Source organism: Rhinolophus sinicus, chromosome 6, assembly GCF_057876585.1.
Source record: "Rhinolophus sinicus isolate RSI-liver-muscle chromosome 6, RSI-T2T, whole genome shotgun sequence".
In the NCBI taxonomy this organism is placed as follows: Eukaryota; Metazoa; Chordata; class Mammalia; order Chiroptera; family Rhinolophidae; genus Rhinolophus; species Rhinolophus sinicus.
In genome coordinates, this window is record NC_142506.1 from 42,699,674 (window position 1) to 42,712,933 (window position 13,260).

The 13,260-nt window shown below is 44.1% G+C and overlaps 1 long non-coding RNA gene across 1 annotated transcript in view; it reads left to right on the forward strand.

Annotated features, from left to right (window-relative positions):
* The window catches only part of LOC141567823 (uncharacterized), a 13,789-nt gene extending 2,824 nt beyond the window's left edge, over window positions 1-10,965 (forward strand). Inside the window, exon 2 of the long non-coding RNA XR_012490674.2 lies at window positions 221-10,965. This is a non-coding gene — a long non-coding RNA (uncharacterized LOC141567823). The remainder of the gene's footprint in view (window positions 1-220) is intronic.
* Window positions 10,966-13,260: the final 2,295 nt, after the last annotated feature.

Here is a 13,260-nt window from a genome sequence, read left to right on the forward strand (position 1 = left end):
GGAAGACCTCATTTGACAGCACTTGTGGGATGAAAAAAACCCTCTGGGTTGTAGTTGATCATAAGTGAGGTACAAGTGTTAAGAAACCGAATACAGTCGTAAGCCATGTCTGGAGAACCGCGTTCTGTGGCAGGGGTGGCGAGCCTTCTCTGAAGAATCCTCTGTCCGTGTGGCACTCAAGGATTGTCCCCATGAGTGACGGTGTCCATTTGTTCTGCAGGTGGAATCGGGACCAATGAGCCGAGATGACAAGCTATGATTGTGGCAGTTACGGACTTGGAACTAATTTCTAAGCAAGAAGGACATTTTCGGAGTGGCCCAAGGAGCTCATAGAAGAAATGGTGAGGGTGGAAAATGCACAGGCACCAAGGGGACCCCCAGAGGCCAAACAGCAGGGCCCTGTCCTCTGGGATCCCTGGGAGACCCTCTCCATGAGGGAGATTGTGGAGCCAGCAGGAAGGAAGGTATGATGCTGGACTTCTGAAAGATCATAGAAAACTAGTGTTTTGAGGTTTTTGCTACATTGGCATCCAGACTCGACAAGAAAACCTGTTAGCGACAGCCTGGAGGCAATGGGATGGCAGCCTCAGCAGAGGAGAGGGCCTCCGGCTATCGTCCACTCGGGGTGTGCGGTTCAACAGCCTTCCTCCCAGAGGATGCTGTTACTATCACAGCATCAGGGCCATGCCAGCCTCTGCTAATAACCTTGCCCTTCAGAGCCAAGGAGGCTGTCTCCCAAGGACACTTCTCCCTCCCTCCCTTCCAGATGCCATGTGCTCTGCTCCTCGTGCCCTGAGCCTCCCACACGGTGCCTCCTCCATGGGCACCTCCTTCCCAGGTGTGTCTGGACTGTGCTGGCATCTCTCCCTCTCTTTCTCCAAATACAAACGTGCTCAGAAGTCCCATCTTCACCATCCACTTTCCATAAATCTGCCTCCCAGTGTAGAAGCTAAAAATGCTATGTATTTTTCCCAGCCTCCCTTGCAAATAGAGTGTGGTCATGAAGCCTAAGCTCTGCCAAGCAGACCTCGTGGCCCCAGACTCAGAACGAGGGTCACTGGTGCATGAAGGGAGGACCAGATTGAGCTCCTGGAGCAGCCGTGGCTGCTGTGCCTGGAGAAGCGCTGCCATCCAGCCAGTGGTTTCAAGGCCGCACAGCAGTGTCCCAGGCCCTGGGGAGTGGCAGCCTCCACGGGTCTCGTCCTCTCAGAGCTCTGCACCTGCCTTTTCAGCCCTTCCAGAGATTCTGGAAGCCACCCAAGCAACTTTTCAATATGCGTCTTTTCTCCTAAAATTAGCAGTTGATTCCGCTGATGTGCAGTTTCGCGTTTTCCTCCACTGGCTGTGCTGACTCTTTCCTCCCATCTGATGGGCTCCCCAGCTCCCTTGGCAGCTTTCTTCTCCTCCTCCTTTCTAAACTAAGGATTCCCCAGCCTTTGCTTACCTCTCTCCTCTCACCATCTCTGCACAGGGGTCACAAGCAGTGGTCTGTGAAGTGTGGCATTAGTGCTTCCAAGTCCCCCACTCTCTGCAGGCCAGACCACCTGCCAGCTTGCTGGCCATTGTTTCCTTATGCTTCGCTTGCCATCACCTCATCCTGTGTTCACATCTACCATCTTGCTCCCGCCAACCCCACCCCCCGCCAGTCCCTTCTCCAGCATTTCCAATTTATCTTAATGGCATTTTCACTCTCCCAGCCCCGGGGGGACATGTTTAGTCATCCCTGGGACTAGGTGCCCACTCACCGTCATAGCCGCGTCTGTCGGGCAGGCTCTTGTGTGTCCGCCCCATCCCTTATCACGTGGTTGTGCTGACCAGCCACTGTGTCCTGGGGGGGGAGCTGTCAGAGCTACAGGCTCATCCACATGCTGGTGGGAGCAGAGAAAACCCGCAGGTACGGCTCAGTACTGGTTAACTGCCCTCTTTCCCTTCTTGTCTATAAGGGACGGAGCCAGGAACTATCGTGTAGAAATCATGTGGCTAGTCCCTTTTATATGAACCAGATCTAGACAAAGCATTGGGTTTACTGGATTATTTCTGGTAGGCATAACCAAACTTCTCAAGGCCACGCCAGCAACAGGAAAAACCCAGACTATGCATTGAAAACAGTAAAGTATTTAGCTTGACTTTCTACCAAGAAGCCTGGGGACATACCCCAACGAGGTGGTTTGGGGCCTCGTTAACGGGAAGAGGGTCACCGAGCAGGGAACACCAGCCGTGAATGCTGCCTGCAGCAGAAGCCAAGTGCTCAGACCCCGATCTGCATTGTGGCTGCTAGTATCCCACAAGGAAAGCCCCGCTAAGTCCCTCACCCGCTGAGAAGAGGCAGTGGACCCTCTCACAGAGCCTGACCTTGGCCACCAGGTGAGCTCCTCTCCGAGTGGGTATTCAGTCCTGGGACTGGCTTTCAGGTAAAGACCCTGTCTTAGTCCATTCCAGCTGCTGTAATGAAGTGCCATAGACTGAGTGGCTTCTAAACAGTCTGCAGGCTGGAGGCTGAGCCCAAAGCGAGTCCTGGTGAGGGTCGGCCTCCCCACTCACAGACGGTGCCCTCTCTCACTGTGTCCTCACAGCGTGGGAAACGGGGAGGGAGCTCTCTGGGGCCTCTTTCAGAAGGACACTAGCCCCGTTTGTGAGGGCTCCTTCCTCATGACCTAATCACCTCCCAAAGGCCCACCTCCTAATACAGTCACCTTAGGGAGTAGGCTTCAGCATAAGGATTTGGGGAGACACAGACATGCAGACCATAGCAACCGCTGGTTTCTCTGCCTTGCTCCAGCACTGCCACCTTTTCCCTGCCAGTACCTTTCCTGAACAGCCCAACAAGCTCTCCCCCTCTCCTTCTCCCTCCCTTCTCCCCTGCCCTCAATTCCTAGCAGTCTCTCTCTCTCTGTCTGTCTCTCTCCTCTCTCTCTCTCTCCTCTCTCTCTCTCTCTCTCTCTCTCTCTCTCTCTCTCTCTCTCTCTCTCTCTCTCTCTCTCTCTCTCTCTCTCTCCTTCCCCCCTTCTCTAGCACAGTGCCTCTGTCTCCCTCCAGAACAATCACCCTTCTCTGATGTTCCCATTTGGTCCCATCTTTGTTAGAAGCAAAAATATGCCCAATTATCATGACTGCTTAGATAATAAGCCATCAAACCCAGAAAAGCTGTGATCACCATGGTAGCCTGTCATGGATCCTGTGTGCGGTGTCATCTGGCTGCATTGGTCACGCCTGCTTTGGACGAGAGCCCAGACCGCAGCTCCCGCTGTCTCGCCCAGAGCTGTAGGGTGCTGAGGCCTGGGTGCACATTTGTGTGTTTCTGAAGAAATTTGTGGCCCTATCTTTATATACTCCATCAGCCCACCATCGTGCAGCTCAGGATATCCTTCTTTTTCGGAGACTTCATCATTTTCATGAGCAGATGGACATTCTACTGTCCACTTAGTTAAGCAGCATAGAATATCCACACTCCAGGTTTTCCCCCTAGAGAATAGAGCCCCCAAGTCTGCTAGGCTGCAGAGCAAGAAAAGGTCTTCCACAGAGGGTTGACTAATGTCTGTGCTCTCACTCCGTCGCTCTGGGTGTTCCAAATTCTAGGTGTCCTTGCATCCCAGCCTAGGTGGTAGAGAGCAGTGTGCTTTGAGAGCATGGCTCTGCCCCCCTGCAGAGGTTTCTGAAGGGCACTTGGGGGGGTCCTTGGCCACACAGAGGCCTCTATGAGGAGCAGAGCAGCGGGGCAAAACTCGCTACTAAACCTATGCAAGGCAGGAGCAGCAACATGTCCCCAACGTCACACATTATCCCCTGTGAAAACCCGTAGGAGAAATTTGTCTGCCTTTTATTGACAAATTGACTTCTCTTTTTACTTTTTGGATGCTGAACATTCTGTCTTCTCTTTGCTTTGCTCCAGGGTAAGTCCAGAGCTCTGTGCACTCGCCGAGCACGCTTTGTGCTAGTGTGTCCTCTTGTCTTTTTCTTCCTCTGGTTTCCTTCACCCTAGTTTATCTGCTTGTGTTATGTGCATTTTGGAAGTTTACTTAAATCCCTTTTTAACTATTTGAAAACTGTTAGTAATTTCCAGAATTGACGGAAAATATGAACATTTTTAATTCAATGAGACTTACAAGACTATATAATATAAACCTACACAGATCTCACATAGGAAAGCAAGATATATTAAACATCTTAATTGAAAATCAATATGAAATGACTTAAATCCTTTTTTAGTTGAGGATGGGTATAACACACCACAAGTAGATGGGTAAAATAAAAATGAATAATTTGTGTTTCTATGTTGACACAATAAGTTGTCTCACGAAGTTGGGGCACAGAGGGCTGGTCCCGCTTGCCTGGCAGGCAGCCCTTCCCTCCCCCTGCGAGCTGGTCCACCAGCAGGAGCTCCTTACTGCAGTTTGATTGATGTGTCAGCCCTTGGATACTTAGCTTTGAAATATTGTTAGTAAACAAAAGAAGTGATTTGGGAATTTTTTTACAGTGGATATTTTTGTATGGAGTGAAGACAGGCTGGCAATGCCAGGGACCCTCCGTCCAAAGCCTGGACACAGCTGCTAAACTCCAGTGGATTTCAAGTCTGGGGCATCACTGTGTGCCCAGTACTGTGCTGGGGGAGGAAACTAAGGGACTCGGGGCTTCTTGCGCGTCCTGCCGTGTAGAGAGAAGGAAATGGGCAGGACTCAGGGCCTTCATATATTGGGTCCAAGTGGACCCAACTTTCAGAACCAATTAAACATCTTTGCGTCCAAAAGTGCCCTCCTGCACCAGTTAAGTTCAGAAACATTTTTTGGCCCCTAGAGAGAATCCCAAGTGGTAACAGAATTTCCCGCCTTTCACTCTCTGTTTCTCTGCCCTCCACCCTGCCCCACAATGTTTCTTCCTGTTTCTGATCTTTAGACAAGTTTGTTTCTGGTTCTGATTTGCAACCTAGCCAATACCTGATCTCCCCGTTTGTGGGAGCAATGACCAGGCATTGGCTTTATGGTCTAGCCATTTGTGAGACAGAAGGAGTTGGGGATCTGTTCTCTGCGAGATGAAAGAGAATTGGGTTAATAGTCTTGTTTGTTGTTTGTCTGTCTATTTATGAACTCAAGTCAATTAAGAAAGTATTTCACGCCCACCATAAAGGAGCCCAGAGGTCTGGACTAGCTCTGCTCTAAGCTATAGACTCCAGAGATGGTCACAACAGAGAATGGTGGTCTCAGGGCGTTGCTGCAAAGGACTGTACTAGAGTCTTCTAACTCCTGACACTTTGGGGAATTAATTCCTGGTGATAGACTTCCAAGCTGCTGCTGCTTAGACAGCTGTCAGCATCAGGGATCCGGTCACAATTTCCAGAACTCTCATTAGTGGATCTCAACCCTCAGAGATTTGGAGTCCCAGGGTACATATGGCAATGTCTGGAGATATTTTTTGGTTGTCACACCTGGGGAGGGGAATGCCAGTGGCATCTAGTGGGGAAAGGGCTGCTAACCACCCTACAATGCATGGGCGGTGCCCGCAGCAAACAAGTACCTGGCCCCAAATGTCAGGAGTGTGAGGTTGGGAAACCCTGCTCTACAGTATGTATCTTTGCTTGATTATTGATTCGAAAATTTTAAATCCTCTAAGAATTGGTTTTAACTTGGGAAAATGTAAATGATTTTCATGGTGGTAGAATATACATAACCTGAAATTTACCATTTAAGTAAAATTCAGAGACATTAGGTGCATTCACCCGTCATCTCCACTCACATCCACAACTTTACTTCCAAACTAAACACCACACCCCCAGCCCTGGGCACCCATCACCTGCTTTCTGTCTCTCTGAAGCTGACGACTCTAGGTAACTCATATAACTGTAACTCATACTGTATTTGTCTTTTTGTGACTGGTGTATAGCACTTAGCTTAATGCCTTCAAATTCCATCCACGTTGCAGCACACGTCAGAATCTCCTTCCTTTTTAAGTCTCAGTGATACTCCATTGTATGGATGGACCATATTTTGTGTATCCAGATTTCTATCAATGGACATTTGATTAATTATCACCTTCTGGCTGTTGTGAATAATACTGCTATAAATTGTCTTTATGCCAGAACCACACTCTTTTGGTTACTATACTTTTACGGTAAGTTTTGCAGTCAGGAATTGTGAACCCTCCAACTTTGTTCTTTTTTGTCAGATGGCTTGGTCTATTCAGTGTCCCTTGATATTCCATATAAATTTTAAGATGAGGTGTGTTTTTTTTCTATTAGGTTGGTGCAAAAGTAATTCCGGTTTTTGCAATTATTTTTAACCCTTTAAACTACAATTACTTTTGCACCAACCTAATACAAAAAAAAAGTCACTGGGATTTTGATAAAGATTGCATTGAATCTGCAGATAACTTTGGGTATGGACATATTAAAAATATTAAGTATTTCTAATTTGTGAACCAGGGATGTCTTTCCATTTATTTGTATCTTCTTTAATTTCTTTCAGCAATATATTATAATTTTCAGTGTGCAAGTCTTTTGCATCCTTGGTTAAGTTTTTTCCTAAGTATTTTATTCTTTTTTTTTTTAATTTATTGGGGTGACAACTGTTAGTAAAATTACACAGATTTCAGGTGTACAATTCTGTATTACATCATCTATAAATCCCATTGTGTGTTCACCACCCAGAGTCAGTTCTCCTTCCATCATCATTTATTTGACCCCCCTTACCCTCATCGCCCACCCCCCACCCCCCTTACCCTCTAGTAACCACTGAACTATTGTCTGTGTCTATAAGTTTTTGTTTCTCATTTGTTTGTCTTGTTCTCTTGTTGTTTTTTCTTTATATACCACATATCAGTGAAATCATATGGTTCTCTGCTTTTCCTGTCTGACTTATTTCGCTTAGCATCATACTCTCAAGATCCATCCATGTTGTCACAAATGTTCCTATATCACCTTTTCTTACCGCCGAATAGTAGTAGTCCATTGTGTATATATACCACAACTTCTTTATCCATTCATCTATCGAAGGACATTTTGGTTGTTTCCATGTCTTGGCCACCGTAAATAAAGCTGCAATGAACATTGGAGCACACATGTCTTTATGGATAAATGTTTTCAGATATTTTGGGTAGCTACCCAGGAGAGGGATTGCTGGGTCATATGGTAATTCTATTCGTAATTTTTTGAGGAACCTCCACACTGCCTTCCATAACGGCTGCACCAGTCTGCATTCCCACCAACAGTGTATGAGGGTTCCTTTTTCTCCACAGCCTCTCCAACACTTGTTACTATTTGTCTTGTTGATGATAGCCATTCTGACTGGGGTGAGGTGATATCTCATTGTGGTTTTTATTGCATTTCTCTGATGATTAGTGATGTTGAGCATTTTTTCATATGTCTATTTGCCATTTGTACATCCTCTTTGGAGAAATGTCTATTCAAGTCCTCTGTCCATTTTTCAATTGGGTTGCTTGTTTTTTTGTTGTTGAGTTTCATGAGTTCCTTGTATATTTTGGGTATTAGCCCCTTATTAGAGACACTGTTTGCAAAAATCTCCCATTCAGTTGGTTGCCTCTTTATTTTGTCGATGGTTTCCTTTGCTGTGCAGAAGCTTTTAAGTTTCATATAGTCCCATTCATTTATTTTAGCTTTTACTTCCATTGCCTTTGGAGTCAAATTCATAAAATGCTTTTTAAACCCAAAAAAGAATGTATAGTCTGATGTTTTAGGATGAAGTACTCTATGTATGTCAATTATGTCCATTTCATCTAATGTGTCATTTAGGGCTGCTATTTTGTTATTTATTTTCTGTTTGGATGATCTATCCATAGCTGTCAATGATGTATTTAAGTCCCCTAGTATAATTGTGTTTTGGTCAATTTCTCCCTTTAGTTCTGTTAGTAGTTGCTTGGTGTATTTTGGTGCTCCCTGATTGGGGGCATAAATGTTGATGACTGTTATGTCTTCTTGCTGTATAGTCCCTTTTACCATTATGAAATGTCCATCTTTGTCTCTTGTTATTTTTTTCACCCTGAAGTCTGTTTCATCTGATATCATTATGGCTACACCTGATTTTCTCTGGGTACCATTTGCTTGGAGTGTCAATTTCCACCCTTTCACTTTGAGTTTATGCTTGTCCTTGTAGCTGAGATGTGTCTCTTGGAGACAGCATACGGTTGGGTTTAGTTTTTTTTTGTCCAATCTGCTACTCTGTGCCTTTTTATTAGTGAGTTCAGTCCATTTACATTTAGGGTGATTATTGATATGTGAGGATTTCCTGTCATTCTATCTTTAGTTTTCTGGTAAGGCTGTGTCTCCATTGTTTCTTTGCCTTTTTGTTGTTGTCTATTATTTCTGTGTGGTGGTATTCTATGATGTTTCCCTCTGTTTCTTCTTTTATTACCGTATATATTTCAGTTATGGATTTTTTTTTTGAGTGGTTACCCTTAAGTTTATGTAAAAGAAAGTTTGATATTTAGAGTATTCCATTTTCTTCAGCACGTTTACTTTCTCCATTCCCATATTCCGGTTCAGGCCTTTACTCTCCCCCTTTTTATGTTTCGGTTGCCACAAATTGTCCCTGTTGATGGTTATCAAATAGGCTCCTTTAGTATTTCTTGTAGTGCAGGTCATGTATTAGAAAATTCCCTCAGCTTCTGTATGTCTGGAAAGGTCTTTATTCCTCCTTCATATCTAAAGGATATCTTTGCTGGATATATTATTCTTGGCTCATAATTTCTCTCTTTCAATAGTTTGAATTGTTGGTTCCACTCCCTCCTGGCTTGTAGAGTTTCTGCTGAAAAATCTGATGATAATCTAATGGGCTTTCCTTTGTAAGTTACAGTCTTCTTTTCTCTGCCTGCCTTGAGGATTCTTTCTTTGTCTTTGTTGATTTTAGACAGCTTCAATACAATGTGCCTTGGAGAAGGCCTGTTGGGATTGAGGTAATTAGGTGTTCTATTTGCTTCTTGGATTCGAGGATCCAGTTCTGTCCACAAGTTTGGGAAGTTCTCATCAACAATTTGTTTGAATATATTCTCTGTTCCTTTCTCTCTTTCTTCTCCATCTGGTATGCCCATTATTCTTATATTGCTCTTTCTGATGGAGTCAGAAAGTTCTTGTAGAGTTCTTTCATTTCTTTTAAGTCTCAAGTCTCTTTCTTCTTCCATGTGTGTCATTTCCAGGTTTCTATCTTCGATGTCACTGATTCTTTCCTCCATCTGGTCAACTCTACTACCTAAGCTGGTTATTTCATTCTTGATTTCTTCTATTGAGTTCTTAGTCTCCAGAAATTCTATTTGGTTCTTTTTTAAAATTTCAATCTCTTTCGTAAAACGCTCATGTTGTTCTTTCATTGTGTTTCTGAGTTCATTAAACTGCCTTTCTGTGTTTTCTTGCATCTTGTTGAGGTTTTTCAGAACGGCAATCTTGAATTCTCTGTCATTTAAGTCACATATTTCCATATCTTTAAGTGCCTTTTCTGGAGACTTTTCACTTTCTTTCTGAGTTGTCTTGTTGCCTTGGTTATTCATGGCAATGACTGATTTATTATTTCTCTTCCTAGACATCTACAGGAGTGGCTTCTGCAACAGGTTGATAAGAAGAGGTCTTTCTTTTGTTTTCCAGTACTTGTTGGTAGAATGTTTTATTTTCTCTCCGACTGCAGCCTTTTTTTCCTCTCTCACAAGGTAGTGCTATGTTTTCTCTGCACTATTCCAGCTTCTCACACAATGGGGGGATTCCCTGGGAGAGGGGCTTCTCCTCTGTTAATAGTTCGCCTGGGTCACAGGGCGCAGTGTCTGTGTGGGTATGCGGAGAGCTTTGAAGTTCCAAAGCTCTTCCTGCACCAAATTCAGAGCCCGTATGTTTCAGCAGTTCTGTTTACTCTTGCAGGGATCCGCCCAGATAGGTGGGGCCAGGGGCGGGGTGAGTTGTGAGAGGTGGCCCAGAGCAATGGTGGCAACCACCACCACAGCTGGTCCTGCTTCCACAGCTCCGTCCCCTTTGCCGGAACTAGTTGGGCTGCGAATCTGTGTCTGCTGGCCACAGTTCTCAGAACAGCAAATATTCTGTTATTTTGATCTGACACTGCTACTGTACCGCTTCTAGCACTGGGCAGGTGGGGCTGGGCGAGCTTTGGAAGGGTAGGGAAGGGGCGGCTAGTCTCAGTGCCTAAGGCTTCTGTTCTCTGCTCGGCAGTGAGGGCTTAAACCACCGTTTTCAGCCTTCTTCCCTGTCTTTTCTCCAAGGTCTCTGCTGTGAGCGTTGGGTTCAACCGTGTTATATGCTGCCCCCTCAGCCCTGTGGGCCATAAGCGGAGCCCTAGCAGTCCGAGTTCTTCCCTCTCCCGCAGCTGTGGTAGTTCTGGGATGCAGCGAGGTTGGAGCACTGAGCTAGGTCTGCGTCCTGCGCCTGCGCGGCTCTGTCTTCGCACTTCTCCCTTCCCACCTCCCCCGTTCGTGCAATTTGCCCACCTTGAGGTGAATTTAGTAGTGGGCCTCTTCATCTTGCCTGTCTGTTGTGCAGGGAGTCCTTTGTGGAGTTATTGTTGTTCGATTAGTTGTAAATTCCAGGGGAGCTTTACAGAGGCTCACCTCATGCTGCCATTTTGATCAGCTCAGACTGTGTTTTATTCTTTTAGATGCTATTGTAAATGGAATTGTTTTCTTAATTTCTTTTTCAGATTATTCATTGTTATTGTGTAGAAATGCAACTGATTTTTGTATATTGATATTGCATCCTGCAACTTTGCTGAATTTATTAGACAAGTGTTTGTGGGTGTGTAATCTTTAGGGTTTTCTAAATGTAAGATCATGCCGTCTGTGAACAGAAATAATTTTATTTATTCCTTCCTAATTTAGATGTATTTTATTTATTTTTCTTGTTTAATTGCTCTGGTTAGAATTTTCAACACTATGCTGAGTAGAAATGGCAAAAGTGGGCATCCTTGTCTTGTTCCTGATCTTAGCAGAAAATCTTTCACCATTAAATATGTTAGCTGTGTGTTTTCACATGTGGCCTTTATTATGTTGAGCAAGTTTCCTTCCATTCCTAGTTTCTTAAGTGGTTTTATAACAAATGGGTGTTGAATTTTGTCAAATTTTCTTTTTCTGAATCAATTAAGATGATCATATGGTGTGCTTTCTTCATTCTGTTCCTATATTACATTGATTTTTATATGTTGAACCATCTTTGCATACTGAGAATAAGTCCCATTTAGGCATGCTATATAATCTTTTTAGATGCTGTTGAATTAGGTTTGCTAGTGTTTTGTTCGAGATTTTTGCATAATATAAGTAAATGTGTGTAGTTTTCTTTTCTTCAGTGTCTTTTCTGGCTTTGGTAGCAGAGTAATGCTGGCTTCATAGACTGAGTTAGGAAGGATTCCTTCCTCTTCAATATTTTGGAAAAGTTTAAAAAGAGCTGGTTTTAGTTCTTTAAATGTTTGGTAGAGAATGCAATTTAGATTGCTGTCTGAATCTCTGTCTCCTGGGCTGCAGCTCCTTTTTGCTCAAATAAATGCCTTTTATTTAAAAAGAAAAACAAAAACAAAAAAACTGTTTGGTCACATTCACCACTAAAGACATCAGGTCCAGGGCTTTTCTTTGTACAGAGATTTTTGATTACTGATTCAATCTCTTCTCTAGTTATAGGTCTATTCAGATTTTCTGTTTATTTGTGATTTAGTGTTGGTAGGTATTGTGTTTCCAGGAATTTGTCCATTTCATCATCTAGGTTATCCAATTTGTTGATGTACAATTGTTTATTCATTGTACTCTTTTTTTTTTTAAGGGGAACAGGACTTTATTGGGGAACAGTGTGCACTTTCAGGACTTTTTCTCCAAGTCAAGTTGTTGTCCTTTCAACCTTAGTTGTGGAGGGTGCCGTTCAGCTTCAAGTTGTTGTTCTTTCAGTCTTAGTTGTGGAGGGTGCAGCTCAGCTCCAGGTCCAGTTGCCATTGCTAGTTGCTAGTTGCAGGGGGCACAGTCCACCATCCCTTGTGGGAATCGAACCGGCAACCTTGTGGTTGAGAGGACATGCTCCAACCAACTGAGCCATCCGGGAGCTCAGCAGCAGCTCAGCTCAAGGTGCCGTGTTCAATTTTAGTTGCAGGGGGCGCTGCCCAGCATCCCTTGCGGGAGTCAAGGAATTGAACTGGCAACCTTGTGGTTGAGAGCCTGCACTCCAACCAACAACTGAGCCATCCGGGAGGCAGCTCAGCTCAAGGTGCCATGTTCAATCTTAGTTGTAGCGGGCAAGCCCACCATCCCTTGCGGGACTCGAGGAATTGAACTGGCAACCTTGTGGTTGAGAGAACACGCTCCAATCAACTGAGCCATCTGGGAGCTCAGTGGCAGCTCAGCTCAAGGTGCCGTGTTCAATTTCAGTTGGAGGGAGCACAGCCCACCATCCCTTGTGGGAGTCGAGGAGTCGAACTGGCAACCTTGTGGTTGAGAGCCCACTGGCCCATGTGGGAATCGAACCAGCAGCCTTCAGCATTAGGCGCACAGAGCTCCAACTGCCTGAGCCACCAGGCTGGTCCAAGAGATTTTTTAAAAAAATATGTTTACAGCTATGAATTTCCCTCTTAGCACAGCTTTTTCTGCATCCCATAAATTGTTATGTTCATTTTCATTTTCATTTGTTGCAAAATATTTTTAAATTTCTCTTTAATTTTTTTCTTTGACTCATTGGTTTTTTGAGAACATTATTGAATTTCCACATATGTGTATTATCCAGTTTTCATTTTATTATTGATTTCTTGTTTAATACCATTGTGATCAGAAAAGATATTTTGCATGTGGCTTAACAGAAACTAGGTGTGAAATAATTTTGCTAACATCACACATGAATAATTGTTATCCAACAGAAATATTATAGAACATTAACTAACTTGTATTGAATATTGTCATCTTATCCCAGCATTCTTTCTGTAACCATAACTACTTCTATATCTCCCATAATCCTTTGAGCCAGGTCTCTCAGGTTGCTTGTTTCCTCAACCATGAATTAAATAAATCTTTGACATATGTTTATTCTAATAAATAAGTCTAACAGAATATTGGTACATAATTGAGTGAAATAAAAATGTTTATCAAAGACAGGAGTAACTTGCCCATATTTGGTAAAGTGGAAGAATCTGAGGAAAGAAAGGAGTTGAAAGTGGGGTAAATGGGACCTTCTGCACAGGCAGACGACTTAGCCTTGGGATTCTGAGAGTCACCCATTTTCTGAGCATGGAGAGGAGAAAGTGCGTACGTAACAGGGAACTGAGTGACAGTGACAAATCAACTGCAGATTTTGAG